The 19,584-nt window shown below is 40.7% G+C and overlaps 1 long non-coding RNA gene across 1 annotated transcript; it reads right to left on the reverse strand.

The window, feature by feature from the left end:
• Window positions 1-1,281: 1,281 nt before the first annotated feature.
• Window positions 1,282-14,756, reverse strand: LOC120509437. The gene is made up of 3 exons (XR_005629263.1): window positions 14,692-14,756; window positions 13,306-13,393; window positions 1,282-1,320 (listed from the first exon to the last, which is right to left on the reverse strand). It is a non-coding gene; the product is annotated as an uncharacterized LOC120509437 (long non-coding RNA).
• Between the last annotated feature and the right edge of the window lie 4,828 nt (window positions 14,757-19,584).

Here is a 19,584-nt window from a genome sequence, read left to right on the forward strand (position 1 = left end):
CCTGATTTTTTTTTTTTTGGTGGGACTTTTGTAGGTACTGTTCTACCATTTTCAGGTATCCTCAAGAATTAAATCACTGATGTAATTAGAAAAACTGGGCAGTGTAAGCTGTCCTTTTCCTCTGACTACACTGTCAATGCTCATGTGGGGACCTATCATCCTCTGACATATCTTGACCCACCAAGAAGCCAAGCAGTTCTACTTCAGTGAAGATATCAAGGAACATAGCTCCAGATGATGCCAATATTTTTAAGGCGTTGACTGAATGAATTGAATTATGTTTTTGTTACAGTGGTGTTTTGAAATTAGCAATACCTTGCAAAAGGAATCAGGAGTTCTCCGCCATACATGTCTCTCATGCCTCGGTATGTACTTCAGACACCAATGCAGTGGTTTCCAGGCGAGCTGTGAATATAAAATAGTGGCAATCAGGCCATCACTCTAAAAGTGCAGTTTCTGACATGGTCTTGTTACACCAAAAGCTAGAGGATGGTGTATATAAAGAAATTTTAGCACTCTTCATCTGAGATTTAAAGGCTTCCCAAATACAGATGCCATGCCAGGATCAGGCTCATTTCATCACCAGAGTTTGTAGAAACACACTGTGGAAAGTGGCTATTTTCTTTAGCTTCCTCACATGGAAGAGCCTAAATTTCTATGACTACTTATAGAAGATATTAATTTTTTGTGTTTCTTATTAACTTTTCACTACTCAAACATACCCTAAACAGACATAAAATTACTTGACCGACACACAGGATTTTCCTACAAACATTCTTTCCCTGGATTTTCACACTATTCCTTGAAATTTTGTACTTTTTTTTCCCAGCATGTGCCACCTAGCTGCCCTGCTTGGTGATTTCTACTTTGTAGGACCTCCAAAACTCTTCATCATTAAGGCCCTGATTTTTTTTGATTTTTTTTTTTGGTGGGACTTTTGTAGGTACTGTTCTACCATTTTCAGGTATCCTCAAGAATTAAATCACTGATGTAATTAGAAAAACTGGGCAGTGTAAGCTGTCCTTTTCCTCTGACTACACTGTCAATGCTCATGTGGGGACCTATCATACTCTGACATATCCACATGGGTACCCACCAAGAAGCCAAGCAGTTCTACTTCAGTGAAGATATCAAGGAACATAGCTCCAGATGATGCCAATATTTTTAAGGCGTTGACTGAATGAATTGAATTATGTTTTTGTTACAGTGGTGTTTTGAAATTAGCAATACCTTGCAAAAGGAATCAGGAGTTCTCCGCCATACATGTCTCTCATGCCTCGGTATGTACTTCAGACACCAATGCAGTGGTTTCCAGGCGAGCTGTGAATATAAAATAGTGGCAATCAGGCCATCACTCTAAAAGTGCAGTTTCTGACATGGTCTTGTTACACCAAAAGCTAGAGGATGGTGTATATAAAGAAATTTTAGCACTCTTCATCTGAGATTTAAAGGCTTCCCAAATACAGATGCCATGCCAGGATCAGGCTCATTTCATCACCAGAGTTTGTAGAAACACACTGTGGAAAGTGGCTATTTTCTTTAGCTTCCTCACATGGAAGAGCCTAAATTTCTATGACTGCTTATAGAAGATATTAATTTTTTGTGTTTCTTATTAACTTTTCACTGAACAATTTACCCCTGCTCTGTGTCATTAGTTCCTGGGAAAGAGCAGCCAAGAATATTGCTGTTTCATATAGTTCTTTTTTCTTTACAGTACAGAATTGAGAAGCTGTTTGAAGGGATCCAGTAGGATCTGAATTAAGTAGCCATCTCTGAGAAAGAGGGTCAGTAGTCCACTCCTCACCCAGAAGCTGTATGAATTCACACAAATTCACACACACACACCCACATACCCACACACACACACAGAGGATTTCTTAGCATCAGGTACCTATAAGATTACCTGGTGCCTTCCTACAGACCTTTTTGCAGAGCATAAATTGTAGACAGGACTATAAATTGCATGCAGTTCAAACCTGCTGGTTTTCACTAGTTAATGTCACTGGTTTACTTAAATGTTTGTTATACAGACCTCTACATGTCAGCAGGAAACGGGTGCTCAAAGGCACTGACACCTCTGCTTGTAACACTGCTCAGGTACTGCTGTGATTACTGCAAAACAGATAATTGGCACTCATAGGACACATGGCTCAGTACTTCCATATTCAAATTACTGATAGAATAAGATCATATTTGTCCGCTTCATATATCATTAATATTCCTGGTGCCTTACAAAAAAAACCCAAAAAACACAGAAAAAGCCTGTAAAAGCATTAGGTAACTCTTACCCCTTGCCAGCATATCTTAGCATTGATTTTACTCAACACATTGTAAATTTCCTAATTCTATTAACAGAATGTGTGAGCAGAGATGATGATAAAGCTAGAATTACAAGAAAACATATGGCCTTTTTGATATACCTTCTCTAACGTTCTCAGGCTTGGGCTCAGGAGTTGCCCAGTTCTACTGCGATAGGTACAAAACTTGCCATTATTTTGATTAAGCAAGGTATTAGTGCAAGAAAGTACGTACAAAGTATTAATACTGCACTGGTACTATTGGAGATCTACCAGACATTTCATAGTGAAGCAACTGAGTTAATAGCAGTCAGGCTTTTAGATTCTGGAAAAAGTAACACAAGACAAAATTGCACAGGAAAATGCAAGCAGACTGTATGTTCTTGGTGCACTCATACCAAAGTTACACCGTCCATATGTGAGAAACTCCATCACTGCGCTTCAGTACGCTATTTTTGGTATTTGAAAGCTAACTTCATATCAGATGCCACAGCTGAGTAAAAGCCTCCTTCCCACAAGCTCTTTCAGGTTGCATATTTGGGCCAATGATTTTTTTGTGCAAGTTTTCACATAGGCATGAAGGGCAGATACTGACAGACTAAATTTATCCTTGCCAAGCAAACTGGATCACAGCTCATCCTGGGGCTTGCTAGAGTAATGAACTTCATAGAGTTCAGTCATCCAAAATGCTGAATTCCTTCAAGGAGGGCTCATCTTCCTGAACTCCATTAACCCTGGTTCTTAGGCAGAACTTTTCACCCTCTTGGTAAGAAAGGCGGATCTGTGAATCAAGGATTTCCAGGGCTTAAGGCTGTCCTCAGTCCTTCAGGATCTTTATGCTCTACACAAGATTGTATCCATCTCTGTAGGCACTACCCTGAGGAACGAGCTCCACATGGAAGTTAGCTGACAGAACTAAAGAGGGAGGGAGGGAGGGAGGAAGGAAGGAAGGAAGGAAGGATTTGTAAGAGGTAGATCCATGATATATTTTTAAGTAGATTAATCAGTAAGACCCAGCACGCAGTGACACACTGGCATTACACCACCACTTGCTCACTATAGTGATTTCATAGCTTAGAAATGAACAAAGGAACCAGAAAAAATGACTTGCCTCTGCCCTCTTTCTGCTTTATTTTAACTATTGTCTGTGTGAGGTTAACACAGTGCTGCACTCTGCTCTTTCTGTCACAGGAAGCAGAACTAACCTGCACACGTTTGACAGCATCAGGTTGTTCCCTTTCACAGCAGTGTCAGAAGGACAACTCCTTACTGCAGAATAGGGAGGGTGCCTGGTAAAGACCATCAGAACAATCACTCTGTTTCTGGATATCTGTGTCAATGACATCACCAGAAAAAAGTACTTAGTGCAGGCCAGAGGATGTTATTATAATGTTGTTGTAGCTTGCTGTTATTATAATGTTGTTGTTGTTGTTGTTGTTGTTGTTGCATTGCCTTAAGGTAATGTGAGTTCCCAAAATATGTAGTGAGGATTTATGTCTATCTTCTCAAGTATTGGTTAATTTAACAGCATATTCCTCTGCCCACAAAACTAGAGCTCTAAAATACTGCAGTGGTCTCCATGGAAATAGACAGTATCAGCCCTGTCTACTGGTGGTAATATTTTTAGTAATGAAGGAATTAACATTTTATTTTTGTACAGGCACTTTGGAATAAAACCATCTTATCTTTCAATTCCTTCCAGTCTCTTGCACATGAAAATAGGTATAGCAGCTGTCCACAATCTCTTTGCTCTCTTCTCCCTAACTTCCTTTCCCCAAAAGAAAAAAATATTTTGGAGTTTTCTTGGTTGGTTGGTTGGTTTGCTTTGGTTTGTTTTTTTTTGGGTTTTTTTTTTGTTTGTTTTTTTTTGTTTTTTTGTTTTTTTTTTTTGTTTGTTGTTTTTTGTTTTTTTGTTTTTTTTGTTTTGTTTTGGTTTGGTTTGGTTTGGTTTGGTTTGGTTTGGTTTTTTTTAATGTGTAAGGGTTGGCAGTTGCAGCAAGGTCTTCCTGATGAAAATTTCAAAAAGAAGGTTTTTTTTCTATTTTCTATTGCTGATACAAGCCAGGTTGACACTGGCCTTCTTAGCCACCTGAGCTCACTGCTGGCTCATGTTGAGCCACTGCCAGCTAAACAGCCACCCCCAGGTCATTTTTCCACAGGTAGCTTTCAGCCACTCTTTCTCCAGCCTGCAGCACTGTTGTGACCAGAGTGTAGGACCTGGCATTTAGTCATGTTGAACTTCCTACTATTGGCTTTGGCCCTTCAGTCCAGCCTGTCCAGATTCCTCTGCAGAGCCTTCCTGTCCTCCAGCAGATCAGCGCTGCCACCCAACTCGGTATCGTCTGCCAGTTTACAGAGGGACATTTGTCTGAACAAGTCATTTATCTATTGCAGCCAATTACCTTTTTATTCTGTCCTTGACAGTAGAACCAAGTCATCAGAGCACTGACACTATTGAGTTTCCTCTTAAATTGTCTTTTTTGTGGGTTTGGTTTGGTTTGGTTTCATTTTGTTTTTCCAAACAGCTCAGATATCTGCTATGGGGGGGGTGGGAGGGTGAGGGGGGGAGGAAAAACAACTTTTTCTAAACTTTTGTGTTGTAGGCTGCCTTTGAGAAAAAAGATAATGGTACATCTGAGTCTGACAGCCCTTGAGGAGCCAAGTGGCAGGAAAGGGTATTTCATTAAGTATTAAATTCTATTTTCTTCTGAGGAAATTACACACAATCTGTGGTAAGGAGCAAAATTAGTTTGCTCAATTTTCATACAGAAATGCTGGATGCTGCTTTTCTCCATCCACTGTAAGGCATTCCATTTCTCTCCAAGATCTTCCTCGTTGTCGTTAGTGCCATCACTTCTGGCTTAAGAAGGAATTCAATAAAATGGTGGGAGGTGAGGGTGCAAAATAGAGAAAACTGCTGAAGTGTTTTGTTTCTGGGTTTGAAATCTCTCTGTTTTTTGCATTTGGGAATGTGACAGTCTCAGAACTGCAGAGATGCTGCAATTTTCTCAGAAGAAAAATATATTTCAGACTAAGCTTCCCTGTATAACATTGTGTTTGCCCCCAAGTCAAAGACAAAAACCTAATAAATTGTCCTCTCTTTTGGTACAAAGGTATATGAACTAAGGCAAGTGTGCATGAAACCCTGATCCTTTAGTTGCCATTTTCAGAAGCACCTGCACTGAGTGGTGAAAACTGTCAGCTACAGTACCAAGAGCAAAAGTCTGTGTAAGAGGGGGTACTTTTTGATAACAGCATGAAGGGAGAGACCAATGTCACATCAAGCAGGTGACAGCTTTTCTCCCACTGTATTTCAGCTTCTGGTTTCATGGCTTCAGACCTCCTCAAACACAGAAAGTGTCTTCTTTCCTCACAGTCCATGAACTTTTCATTCCTGAATATGTGTAGCTGGTTTAAAAGATTAGGTTTTAAACAGGTTCAAAGAGTCCTGTGTCAGTGATTGTAACTCAATCAAAACACATTTCCTTATGGCCAGAACCTGGTCCTGATTGGCTTGGACACCATGCACAATGCTGAGCAGTTGCAGAGGTCTATTACTCGGTTTACATAAGAGCCTTCCTTTGAATCCAACATTAAAATCATGTTCTGTCCTCTTTGAGCACAGCTGTATGTTGAGATCTGCAAGCATCTCAGTGGCTTTGACACCCCCAGTTGCTATGTATCTGCTTTTGGCAATTAGTGGTGCATCAGCTGCAGTTACAGAGTGACATTTTGCTGGTACCCATAGAGATGGCTCTCTTCCAGTCTCTTGGTGAAGACTGGATCCAGGTCTTTACCCCAACACAGCTCAGAAGGAGGAGACATATAGGACGCTTGATCTCAGACAACTGAAGATTTAGCTTAATTATTCTGAGCTCACCAGAAGTCCACTGTAATCCCCATCCAGAGACAAGGAGTCAAACTGACATTGAAGGCCTTGGCAGAGCAAGCTTAGGCAGAGCTGAAGCAGAGCCTATTTCTGAATTGCTACAGCTCACAGCATCATCTCTTTTTTTTTTTTGGCAGATGCCAGTAGTGAATGCTCATAAGACAAAAAGTGCTACCAGGCCTTCTTCTCAAGTAATATTGAATCAAAATACCAAGTACCAATTTTGCATATTTGGCTGTCTGATATAGAGAGAGATGGCACACACTTGGGAACATCAAGTCCTAAATGTCTCAGAGAAAACAAGTGAGCTGGACACAAGGCAGATTTGACACAGGACGTTTGCCAGCTGTTTTATTAGCTCACCACTCATAATAGTATGTTTATCTCACCACTGCCAGTTCCTGAAATCTAGACTTCTCACAAAGGAAAAAAGCACTAGTTGCAGTCTCCATTTTGCTGGAGTACAAGATAAGTTTTCTCTTACCCTGCAAGACAGAAAGGCTTGTCTGTGGCCACAATTAAGGAGATCAGCTTTATATTCATGACAACCTTTATCCCCTGGTGTGTCCTTACTAGTGTTTTGGAAACAGATCTAGTTCTTAATTGGAGCCTCAGGAATTTAAAATTTCATTGCTGTCAGTGGAGCCAAGCAGCTGTCTTTCTCAAGGAAGAAAAAGAACCAAAGAAAATTGTCCTAGCTTTATCACAGATACACTAAGTAGCCACAGTTCTGCAGATGCCTTCTCTGAAAAGCAGCAATATGAAATGGGGTGGTAGCTGACCTTGAATAGTTCTCAAATAGCCAAGGGATTAGAAGCTGGATGAAATGTCTTACGAGAAATCAAAGACATCAACAGAATGGCATTTGGCTTAACTTTAGACAATGAAGTTTAGGCTCAACCAATCTGCCTGGGACCAGGAAAATTATGTCCTGCTTTCTCCCCCATAACCTACATAAGCCAAAAAAAAGTCTCCTTCCTTGTCTAAAGTCCCAGTTCCATTGATGTTGGCCCTAATAAATGTTCACTCTTTCACGTGGAGAATCATGGTGTTTTCCTACAGCAATCTCTTGAAGTGGTATTTTTAGAGGAGCCTGAACTGCTCAAATTCTGTTCTTACTGCAGTCAGTCAGAATTTCACTGGTAGAACTTTTAGCAGTCAGGCAAACCAGATTTGATTACAGCTGTCATAGAGCGCAGTTAGGCTGGTGCTGTGAGGCTTTAAAATGCAATCTATGGTACCATAAGAGAAAATAAAAGCAAGAGGGGAGGAAGGAAGTAACACACAAGTTACAATCCAGCCATATGTCTTTTCTCCTACATGGAGCTCATATCATGGGCAGCAGCAAAATAATCAAATTAATTTGTTATGGGTATGTCACCAGCAAGAACAGGGTAATGTGATACATTTAATAGTGGACACCCACCACTTCCTCTCTTTTCTTTTCTGTTCTAGAACCCTGCCATACCTAAGAACTCTTGTTACAAGGGTTATTTTCAAACTACGGTTTCTGACTGTTTTATGGCCCCTGGAAGACAGTGAGAGTCACATCTGGCAGCACTGGGTAATAGGAAAGGGAAAAGCAAGACGTTTTGCTAGTTATATCAGATCTCTTCTATTATTTTTTCCTCTCCTCAGTGTTACAATCTGAGTACTGAAATCAGCAGTCATCTCTTCATTGTCCCCACCCAGACAAAAGGAATCTGCTCTGGCTCTGGATAAGCTTTGGATCTGTGAGCAGGAGCCATGCCATGGCAGTAGTGGGTCTCTGCTGAGAACTCTTTACTGCAGTTCCATTTATGAGCCTGATGCTCCAATTAAGACAGCCCTATTTTCAGTCCTGAGCATCACAGTGTCTGTATCCCAAGTTTAGATTTAAACTGAACAAAAGCAAGAGTGGAAGAGGGAGGGAAAATACACATAAACACCTGCTATTGACTCTGTTGGTAGAAGTAAGTCTCAGTCCTGCTGGCATTTAAACTTGTGCCTGCCTCTTTCACAGTTTCAGCCTTGAAAATCTTTGAGTCCACTGGAGCTAAAAATCAGTTCTTCCCAAGTGCTACATCTTGTCAATCATGAAAAACCAGAAAGGCCTTAGAGAGGGGCAAAGAACACAAACATGGTCTGGCAGAGCGACACATCTATTTTTCTAATGCTTAGCTAAGCCCTAGTCACTCAGAAAGTTTTGACACCTCACCATAGCTGAAGTGCAGACTACTGGTAATGCATGTGAAAATATGCTTACCTTAAATTATTGCTCCTCTCAGCTAGCATGGGTGTACTCCAGGCAGATATGGAAAACAAATCTCTTTTCAAACAAAGCTGTTTAAACAAACTGTAGTGCAGTTTCTCTGCACTAGACTTGCACTTTATTTCACTCCTTTAGATGCCTATACATGGATATTAAGCATGGAACAAAGGCTTCCTTGTAAAATGCCATATTGCCTACTGAAGCAGACAACAAACATTTCAGACCATGGAAAAATATGACTTAGTGTTTTATTTATTTTAATGGATAACTTTTTGTGTATGTGTTGTATTAGTTGATTTAAAGCAAAGCATAACTGAAACAGTGCAAGATCCACCTATTAGAAGAACTCAGCAATATCCTCCAGAACTTGATGGACTATTTAGTTTCCATGCACCTACATAATCTTTTAGTTCTTCCCCTTCTCCAACACACAGAACCACTGTGCACAAAAGGAGGTGTGAAATGAGAGGTATTTGGCAAACTGCTCAAAATTTTATTCAAGTGCCCCCTCCTGTGGATGTAGAGCTACATGCAGCCAAATAACAGTTTTAGAGGCAATTTAGACTCTTACTTGAGGTTAACTTAACAAAGAAGAAGAAACAGAAATGTTTTGGTGAAGAAAGTTGAACTTGGTCCTTTGAATGGGTCAGATTAGTCTGGGCTACACCACAGCTTTGGCTTTGAAAATACATTTTGTTTTAACAAAAAATGTTGGCTCTTGGATGTACTCCATATAGCACCTCCTTTGAAAATCATGGTTTACAGAAATGGTTATGTAAACTCAGTCCAGCTCTTGACAGTAATGTCAATGGTAAGAGGAAGAGTGACCGTGATTATCTCTGGACCTGATCAAATGAGCAAAAGTGCAGAAGAAAAGCATTATTTGGGGGAAGAACAACCAAAAATTACCTACTATTGGTTGCTTTCTATTGCACAGATATCTAGAAACAGAAGTCCTGTCAAAACACTATATAGCTGATTCAGGAGACACTTAACAGAAACATATTTAGTATTCTCCCAACCCATCTGTAGTAACTAGTCAGTAAAGGATACTGATGGTGTTTTCTAAATATGACCTTGATCTCAAAAGCCGTTAGCTTATTAATGTCCCCAAAGAATCTGCTACTATTTTCCCTATGCAAAATCTGCTCTTCACAAGCCAAAAATAGTTAATAGGCTGTTCTTGTAAACAGCACAGAGGTGACAGATCCAGGCCATGTGTGGTTGGCTGCTTGCTTTCCCTCACTTTTCCAGGAAAAGGCCTCAGTCACTGACCAGAGTAGGAAGACATCTCTGTTTGTGAAAGTTCTTTTTGAGCTCAACCAAACTTCAAGCACTGACTTCATGAACCACACTCTTCGTGAATCTGGCACTGCTAATGTGGCTGATTTCTGGTGTAACCCACACTATGTCTGCACCTGGGATCTCACTGAACATGACCAGACTTATGATGCCTAGTTGTATACAGTCAGAAATGAATCCCAGATGCATCCAGCCCATGCTCTGATCTCCCAGGACCAACTGGAATGCCAGAATTTACCTTCTGCCAAATTTCTATGCTCTTAATGCAACAATTGTCACAGAACAGAGGACATGGCAGGGACAAGCAAGTGCCTCTCAAGGGACTGCCCTGACTGTGTCCTAGGCAGGTGTGCCCAGCAGGGACTTGAGAGATAGAAAATCCCTGTGTCACTAACAGTTCTGGGATACATGGCAGCAGCCAAAAAGCTTTGGATTCATGACAAATGGCGGAAGCTGCAGTGGAGCTTGTGCGAGCCCCAAGAGTCCCTGGGGAAGCACATGGCCACACCATAGCCCAGCAGCCACACGTAGAAAGGGGAGATGGATCTTAAACTCCCCTGCTGTGGTCAGGGGACATCTTCCATTGCACCAGGTTGCTCAAAACCACATCCACCCTGACCTTGAACACTGCCAGGGATGGGGCATCCACAGCTTCTCTGGCAATCTGTTCTGGTGCCTCACCACTCTGACAATAAAGAATTTCTCCTAATTTCTAATATAAACCTACTCTCTTTCTCTTTCAAGCCATTCTTCCTTTCCTAGCACTTCATGCTCCTGTAGAACCTCCCTATTCATCTTACTTGTAGGCTCCCTTCTGGTACTGGAAGGCTGCTACAACATCATCCCAAGGCCTTCCTCAGCTGAACGACCCCGGATGTCTCAGCCTTTCCTCATGGGAAAGGTGTTCCATCCAACTGGTCACCTTTGTGGCCCACTCTGGATTTACTCTAAAAGGTCCACATCCTTTTTGTTGCTGGAGCCCACACAGCAGCCCATAGTACCCCAGGTGAAGTATCAGAAGAGTGGTGCAGAGGGCAAGAATCACCTGCCTTGACCTGTCACACTTCTTTTACAGTGCTGAAGGGGTAATGTTAGTGACAGTGATTCCTGCTTGCTTCTATGACAATATCCTTGACATCTTTGTATTAGTAGCTAACATGCATTCAGTTCCTCTTCTGTTCATCACCTTGTTTCTTCAGGATGGGGATTAAATTTGGTTAGCATTCATGGTACTTAAGTTCTGCAACATTTTTGCACATGCCTCAGGAGCTTGGGCTCTCTTTGCTGTACCACACTTCTATGCTTGTGTGGCAGTGCACGGAGACCACATCACAGCCCTCCCCTAAACACAGCAGTATGGCACTGCCCACATACACTCCCGCCCCTTTTATTGCAGCTCTGCAGTGCACCCTTTCTGTTCTGGTATCCCAGGTGCTGTGCATGGAGGGCTGCTGCTTAGGCAGCATCAGGAAGGCTTTTGTGCCCATTCCCAGTAAGCTTATTTGGATGAATTGGCTTCTTGGTGCAGGTTCTGCCACAGTATGGAAATGTTTGGGAAAGTTCAGCTCCATCCTGGAGCTTTAAGCTTATGAGTGCTTTAAGCATTTTCCCATCTACACCTCAGAAGTCGGTTTTTGAAAATACTAGGTTAGAGCATGAGATGTCTCAGTGCACATACAACAATAGGCATGTATGCAAGGAAGAGTCCAGGAGGTGTGAGAACATGTCAGCTCAGCTGCTAAGATTGAAGTCCCAACTTTTCCCATGCAGACTTCAGTTGCTTCAGTTTACATGATGCTTTGCAGACAGAACTTAACCAGCATCTGCTACAGGTCACAACAGCTAATGTACCACCATCCACACATGCACACACCCTCACTCATGCTGATTAGAAGCAGCATGTTTATTACTTAGAGAAATTTAGACCATGTTTAGTTTACTTCTGCAGATATAAGAGCTTTAAAGTACATTTGCATACCCCAGAATTGTCAATTTAACATTCTTCAAAGTTGGGGGGATAGAAAGTGGAAAGATTCTTTTCCATAGGGACAGCAGATTTCTGACAGTGGAACAGATCTTTCAAATCAAGAATTGAAGAGGACCACACCATAGCTAAGCAACGTCTAATTTACAAAAAGCCTCCTTTTTTTGTATGTAGTTGGCGTTGTAAAAAGAGAGAGACACCCATGTGAGTCAACAGCCAACAGCTGAGTAAAACTGAACTGTTTCCCCTCTTGCCCAAAAATTGTTGAGTATACAATCTTTATTTTCCTTTGCTTGCCAAAGAGCCACCACAGTTTCTCAGGAATCAAAAGTATGTAAATATAAACCCTTTGGACAAAATATAATTGTTTATCTTGCAAGTGTCCACTGAAAGGATGCAGTCAAAAATTGAAGAGGAAATCAAGTGAAAAGACATACTAGCTTGAATAAGAATGATGTTAAGATGGCTCTGGGCATCCACATTGCTGTGGCTGTGTGCTGCATAGCTATATATCACATCAAACACAGCTTCAGTAGCTACTGGGACAGGCTGTGTTCAGGTACTTTGAATGTCACACAGAACACAGTGCTCTCAAAGGCATTGGATACCCAGCAACACTTGAGTCAGACTGATTGCAGAATGCTAAGGTCCTTGCAAAATCAAAAACAACAAGCAGAGTTTATATCTATTTAAAATTAGGTTATGGTATTCTCAGAAGAACAGACATTAAAAAACTCAATATTCCACTGTCATCTATTTCTCTAAACCAAATCAATGCTTGATGATGGCCATATGTGCCTGCTAAATGTCTCAGCATTTTGTTTTCAAATACTTTTGTTTTCACATACAAGTACCAAGTATCTTTAAAAAAAAAAAAGTAAAAACAAACCAAAATACTTCCTCTCTCAAATTTTCAGTCTGTATTAAAGTAATGCCCAGTTATAATAAGAACAAGCATGTAGCATCTCTGAAGTCATGAACTAAGTGTTCACAGATTAAGATTTCTTTAATTCCTTAATGTCTGGTTTTGGATGCAACTAACTGGCAGCAAAAGAGACATTGAGAATTTTCATGTACTTTTGTGCCTAGATGTGTATCTGCTGTGTATAAACACACATCTAAACAGACACCAGAAAATGATGCCCTATGTGTTCAGATTGTTTCTAATATTAGTTTTGTATATATAGTCTGAAATTCGTTTCTGAAAGCCAGTGTATTGCAAACTGGGCTTTAACAAAGTGATCATGACTTGTCTTTAGTCTGCTGAAAGTCTGAGGGAACATGGCAGGCAAGAACAATCCAGAATTCTGAAAATAGTTTAAAAGGATCAAGCACTCGGCATTTAGTTACCTTAATCACAGTTATATCCCAGCTCCTGGCCCTTTCAGACTCTGAATACCCAAACTTCATCTTTCACCCAGCAGAGCTGCAGATCTAAACTACCAATGCTCCATCACCTGCAGACTGCTCCATTGGCTAGCTGCTGTCAGAGGCACCCTGGCATCACGTCCAGGTGCCATGCCATTGCACCCACACCACTACCCTGCCAGTATGACAAGCATGAAAGAGGGGTTTTGCTCACCCTTCTCCCTTGTGCTTCCCTCCAGCCCACTCCTTGCTTGTGTCCTTTCACCATGAGGACTTGGACTACTGGCCAGCTCTGGCTCACCCTGCAAAAGCAAATCAAACTGGCATTAACAGTCTGAAGAGCCATCTCCCTGAAAAGCTGTTTAGATTACACAACCTAGAGCTTAAGAGAAGGGGGGTTAACTTGTTCAAGGCATCAACAACTAGCAGCTAAAGGGGAGCCAGGAGGACAAATGCACCTAAAACCCTGCAGGGTCAGCACTACATTGTTTGAGATGGAACCAGTAAAAAATTTTTGTTGCAGCTAGATGGATGGATTCACATCCATGCCCAGTTCCAGGTGCACCAGCACAGTGTGCATACCACGTTGAGTGGATGAAGCACACATAAAAGCTACTAATTCTGTATTTGTGGATCAAGCCTTATGACAGGATAATGAAAAGTACATAGTTTTATTTTCACTAGAAACAAATCTGAATGTCTCACCAGAGAACATCTTCAGAGACAGATAAGGAGGTTTAAGGTCAGATATCTACAAATACCTTAAGATGGTGGGTGTTTTGGTTTCTGAAAATATTGTGCTATAGTTTGTGTGCTTTCAGCATTGGAAATCTTCAGAAGCCATGGGCATTAAGATGTCTGGATAATAAGTGTGAATTTTGATGCTGCCAGTATCTGAAGACAATTGTACGCTTTGGCAGATTTGACATTACTCTGTAGCCAGTACAAGTGACTTAGCTTAGGGACTGATGTTACAATCAAGGCTTCTTATCTTCTTCACCCACCAGTGTGTCAGGACAGTACGCACTCACAAGTTTGAGTTTTCATGCTCACCTTTGGGGAGATTTACAGTGAGCATTTTCTGTTAGCTGAAAGCAGTCCCAAAGCCAGGGCAGTAAAGAATCCACAAGAGCTGAGGCAACCAGCCTTATGCATGTGCAAACACATAACCCAAATTCAGTGTCCCAGACAATTTTTCGGAACACCTAAAATGGAAGTGTGAGACTTAGAATGTGTTTGTGAGCAGGACAGTAACCTCAGTGCCATCCCGTGGTCACTGGGTGTCAGAAAAGAGAAAAACTGCAGAAATCCATCCATTAGCTCCAATTTCCCATCTTCCTAATAATACATTGGAAATGCAATCTGCCTGTGATAGAGCTAAACAGAGCTGCCAGTTTCTAATGCCAGCATATTTATAATTTTCACAGCAATTATTAGGGCTTGCTAATAGTGTTTGGGACCTGACTTAACAGGTGAGAATAAATTGTCAATTGTGGCTTCTCAGAGCTACAGAAGAGACTGCCCAAACATGAGCAATTTGCTTGAATCTGGATAGTCAAGTAGGATCCCAATTTCTGGCCAGTCTTAGCCAAATATTCACCTTGAGTGCTCAGGGCTCTTTTCTTCTGATGACTGAACTGCAGTCGTCATAGAGCTTTATCAGCTATTATGGCTGTTTCCTGAATAAAACTGAGAGGAAAGTAAGAAAAATAGTTTACCCAGTTGCAAATTAAGAATTTGTAAAATAAAAATTTATCAAAGTAATCAGACAAAAAAAATTGTTCAGGAATAGTGTTTGCCTTTCAACTGCAAAATTAAAGAAGTGGTTACCTAGAGACTGCTTGTTCTCAAAAGAATCACAGCATGGCAAGTCACTTCATCTGCTCCACAATGCAAGGGAGCAATGCAAGAAACTTCCCTGTCCCCTTATCTTAGGATGGGCTGCTCAGAGAGTTTACTCAAAACCATATTGTGACACGATCTCAACAGCAGGTTTCATCCATCGTTCCACACTAGGATGTCCACCTCAGCACTTCCAGCAGCTATGACAGAAACAGAAGAGAGATGATAACCTCTTGCATCATGCATTTCTGAAAACATTCTATTAAAGCTGCAAGTACACTACATTATAGCATATTTGGATGTTACACATATATATATGACTTATTGACCTTATTGACTTATTGAACTTATTGACTTATTGAACTTATTGACTCTAATGATCTAGAAAACTGCATTAATAATGTTTATTTTTTAAAGAATATGCTTCACTTGAACTTGAAGTTATGGCATTTCAAGCTATATTTACATATATAGTAGCTTTTCTGGTTGCAAACAGAACTCATAATCTTAGGAAATGCAAAAATTTGACACTACTTCCTAAAGAAACAATAGCAAAGCAAGATTAAATATGAACCCGGCCACAGTGCTCTCTAATTTGGCCCAACAGGTTATGTAAATAATTAGGCAACAATCAAAGAGGATAGACAAAATCTTTGCCTCCAACTTTCTGCCACATCACTTGCTTAAGCAAATGAGTAAATGAGGCAATGCTGACTGGGTAGCAAACTTCCAACCTCAGTAATCCTATAACTGATAGTCAAATGAGCTGATCAAGCAGCCCTGTTTATCTGCAGACTGGTTTGGATTTCATTGTTGTCCAACTACTGAGGAAAAGTATTTTGTTGTTTGCTTTCAGATAATTCTGCAACCCAAGCTGATGACTTCTCCCAGTTACACCACTTGACATCAGACTTAATGAAGAACAAAAAATAAGTTTCCTAGATGTGAACAGATTTGAAAAGTCTTATAGAACTAAAAATACACCTTAGTAGCCAAGAAGGAGGCAAAAAGGATCTTTTTTTTTAATTATTATTAGAAACATCAACATCAGGTTTGTCTTTTAGCTTCAAAGGCACAAAAACAGATAAAGTGTGATAATATTGCACTGAGAAGACTAAAGTACCAGACAGTAGGAATTCTTCCTTGCACATGTGGCAGACAAAATAAACTATTACATTCCCATCAGTTATTGGTCACTTGATAATAATTGTGTATACATCAAAGACATCTCCAACAAGGAAGAAATGCATGTTGCTATTAACCCTCAGGCTTTCACCCTCATTTGTTGCTTAATGATTCTATTCCCAAGACACTCCTTATGCATCCCTCTCTGGTAGTAAAATAATTCAAAAGCCCCATTTTCTGTAATCTCCCAAGATCATCCAAACAGCAGTTGACATGCAAAATGCAGACATTTCTCTGAGGCATTCTCCTTCCAGGATAAAGACTGCTGCACACTTCCCTCATGAACCTGCTTTATCTTTGGTGAGATAAACACTAATGTTTGGAAGTTGCCCCAAACCTGTGGAGCTGAAGTTAAATGAGTTTTAGGCTGAGACGTGGAGATTCCCTCCTGCCTGCCAGTACTTCAGTATTTCAGTGACTCAAGTCTTCATGTTGCTCTGCCAGGCAGTGCTAAGACCAGGTAACTCTACACTCTGATGACTTATTTTATCTGCCTACATCTCTGTGGCCTCTTGAAGCCCTTGTGTGCAAATCTTACTTGGCCTGTATCTCAGGCTCATGTCTCAGAATGCCCTTTTTTTAAAGCAAGTATTTCTACCTCTCTCCAGTCTCAAAAGACCAAATTCTGCAATATTTGTCAGGGCACTGTCACAAATTCTCCATGCCTTTGGGCGTTGGTTTTCCCCATGAAGTCATGCAAGGGGTGCAGCATGTTTGTTACACTTATGACAAACCACCACAGCTCAATGAGCAGTTGTTCTCTCTTTTGTACTGTTTTCATAGGAGAGTTTTTGAGTTTAGGGACAGTTTAAGAAAGAATGCTGAACAGCTTTCTCCCATGCAGCAGAGCTGTCAGAAAAGGAAAGAAGCTGGAAGAACCAGGTAAAAGCAAGGTCTGATTTTAGATTGCTTTGCTAACAGCTTTTTCTGGTTGTGTTCTGGCAGCTCATTTTCTCAAGTGCCGTTGACATGCTTACTATGAGGATGAACATGTTCTAGACAAGGATTCTGCTGCCAATATTCTTCAGTATTCCTCTAAATATACCCCCTTTCCTCTTGCCAAGCCCTTTCCTATCACATTTTGTGGGAGAGAATGCTCTGCTTCAAGCAATGCTGCTCCTTCATTCTCCTTTCCACTCCCTCCACCATAAAACTACCACCTGAAGAAGTAAGTCTTAAAACAACGTAATCTTAGTAGAACTTTGTGCTAGACCCTCAAGAGGTTTATTGTAATTTGATTTGGGTTAATGTGGATTTAGCACATTAAAAAATTGGAGGGAGCTTGAGAGATGGAAGTTGGCAGGCATCCATACTGTAAATGTCTGGTGTGTTTTTTTGACACAGTGGTGGATGGTGTTCTCCATCAAAGCTAGATTTAACCTGTCATGTTAGCCACTAAATGGATAAAGACCTAGTTGATAGGTCTAAAACTGTAAGTGTAAGGAGGAACTTAGCTTCCTCTGGGACAAGGACAATTCCCAGTGCTTTTAGTTACGTTCCAAAAGACCTGAAAGAACAAAACTACCAGTAGAAAGAAATCAAACAGGACATGACTTTTGCATCTAGTGGACAGACGCACAAAGAGCTCCCATAATTGAAAGTGAAGGAGGAAAATCAAACATTAAATTTGCACATTTTCATCCAAAATGGTAATTAATCATTGGCATGTTCAACTGAACTTTGTGACAAATCTTAACCACTGCCATTCAGGCAGGCTGAAATGCACCAGCTCAGGAAGAAAGAATGGAGAATACATACAGCCTGCCTTCCTGGGAAGGCAGATTGGTTGATCACAAAGATCTGTCTTAACCTTCAAAGAACAGATGGGCCAAGATGGAAGACTGAAGGAAAATTGTTCTCCTGTCACTGGGACACATATTGTACTGAGCCATGCTGCTACAAATACTGTGGCCGCTCTATGTGCCTTACAGTAAGTCCTGCTTTGGATCTGCATTTGTCAGGAAAGAATATTCCATGTGTTCTGAGGATTTAATCAAAAGCATGTGGGAGATTATTGGGATGTGATTAGTAAGGCTGTCCCCAGTGTCTGGAAGAAGATATCACTAAAAGTCTTTCATTCACCTCTTCATACACATCATGATCATGCCATCCATTTGGAACAATGTTGGGAATCATTCCTTCCTCTTTTGATAAACATATATTTACAAAAAAGTATTAATTCTGAATTTCTAAGGTCCAGACATCTTATCATAAAGCTCATCTTGCTTTTTCTTGATCTTTGGAAAGGCAAATATGATAAAAAATTGCATAAAATATGTGTTTGGCTTGAGGGCATGGGAAGATTTGACTGTGGCTCTCAAAATTTCAGATACATTTTAAGTGTTCATTTGGCACATATATAATTTAATTACATTCTCATGACAAGGTAATTTAGAAAACAGCATTCTTTGGGAGATGTGTGAGCTTCTTCTTTTAATGTGAATTATCTCCATTGCAAAGTAAAGGAGACACAGATTTCCAAACCCTGCCTACTGCAATGTCTATTTCTTTAGATTTTGGAGAGAGGGAGAGGATAAGTGTCTGACCAACTCCTTTGTAGTTCTGAGGCCAGAAATAGTGGATATAAAACCAGAATACTTCTTTTTCTTTTCATTGGATATATTTAGGTTCTCCAGCTTCTCTCAAAAGATTTTACTTTCAAAATGCATTAAAAGCTTTCCCTGCTGTTCTCTTTAACAGGAGCACTTCCAGAACTGGAAAGACAGTCAGTACTTCTCTCACAAAAGATGAGCATTTTGGATCTGCCTGTGTGGCATCCCTGGGTGATTCTGGGTCAAAGGACTGGGGAGAGCTGGGAAACTAAAAGAGGGCAAAGTAAAAGATGTGTCTGGTTTCCCAACTGGCTAAATTCTCTTCTTGCTCTATTCCATCCCAAGGTTCCTATCCCTCTGGCAATGAAGCCATACAGTGCACCAACTGATCACCCACCCAGGTCAGGGCCAGATCAGAGGGCCGGCTTTCAGAGGACTGGCAGTGTCTGTACTACTCCTTCCTTTAGCAGCCAGTTCCCTTAGAGCCAGCTGTCATTGAACCAGAACAAAAAACAATTCAGAGGGAAACAGGTCTTATAACTACTAGGTGGTTATTCTTAATTCTTGCTTTCTTATGGATTCTGCCAAGTCTCTGCATCTTGAAGATTTCTCAAGTTAAAGTTCTCTGTTTCTTCCACTTCCAAATACATTTGGTAAATGGTCTTTGAATCCAGCTCAGGCTTATGATTTGCCTTTTTGTAAGATAAGTTACTTTGCAGCTGCTGGCACTAATTCAATCAGTTAACTCATAGTGTCAAAAAATTACATGTCAAATCTGTGAGTAAAGGAATGGGCATGAGAACTTCAGTTTTGTCTGGTGCATGATGAAAACCTCCCCAGCATTAATGCTTTTTTGATGTAAAACAATCTGGTATGATATTAATCAGCACAGTTACAATGTCCAGCAAAGAATT

Source organism: Passer montanus, unplaced genomic scaffold (genome assembly GCF_014805655.1).
Source record: "Passer montanus isolate IOZ18808 unplaced genomic scaffold, ASM1480565v1 scaffold52, whole genome shotgun sequence".
Lineage (NCBI taxonomy): Eukaryota > Metazoa > Chordata > Aves > Passeriformes > Passeridae > Passer > Passer montanus.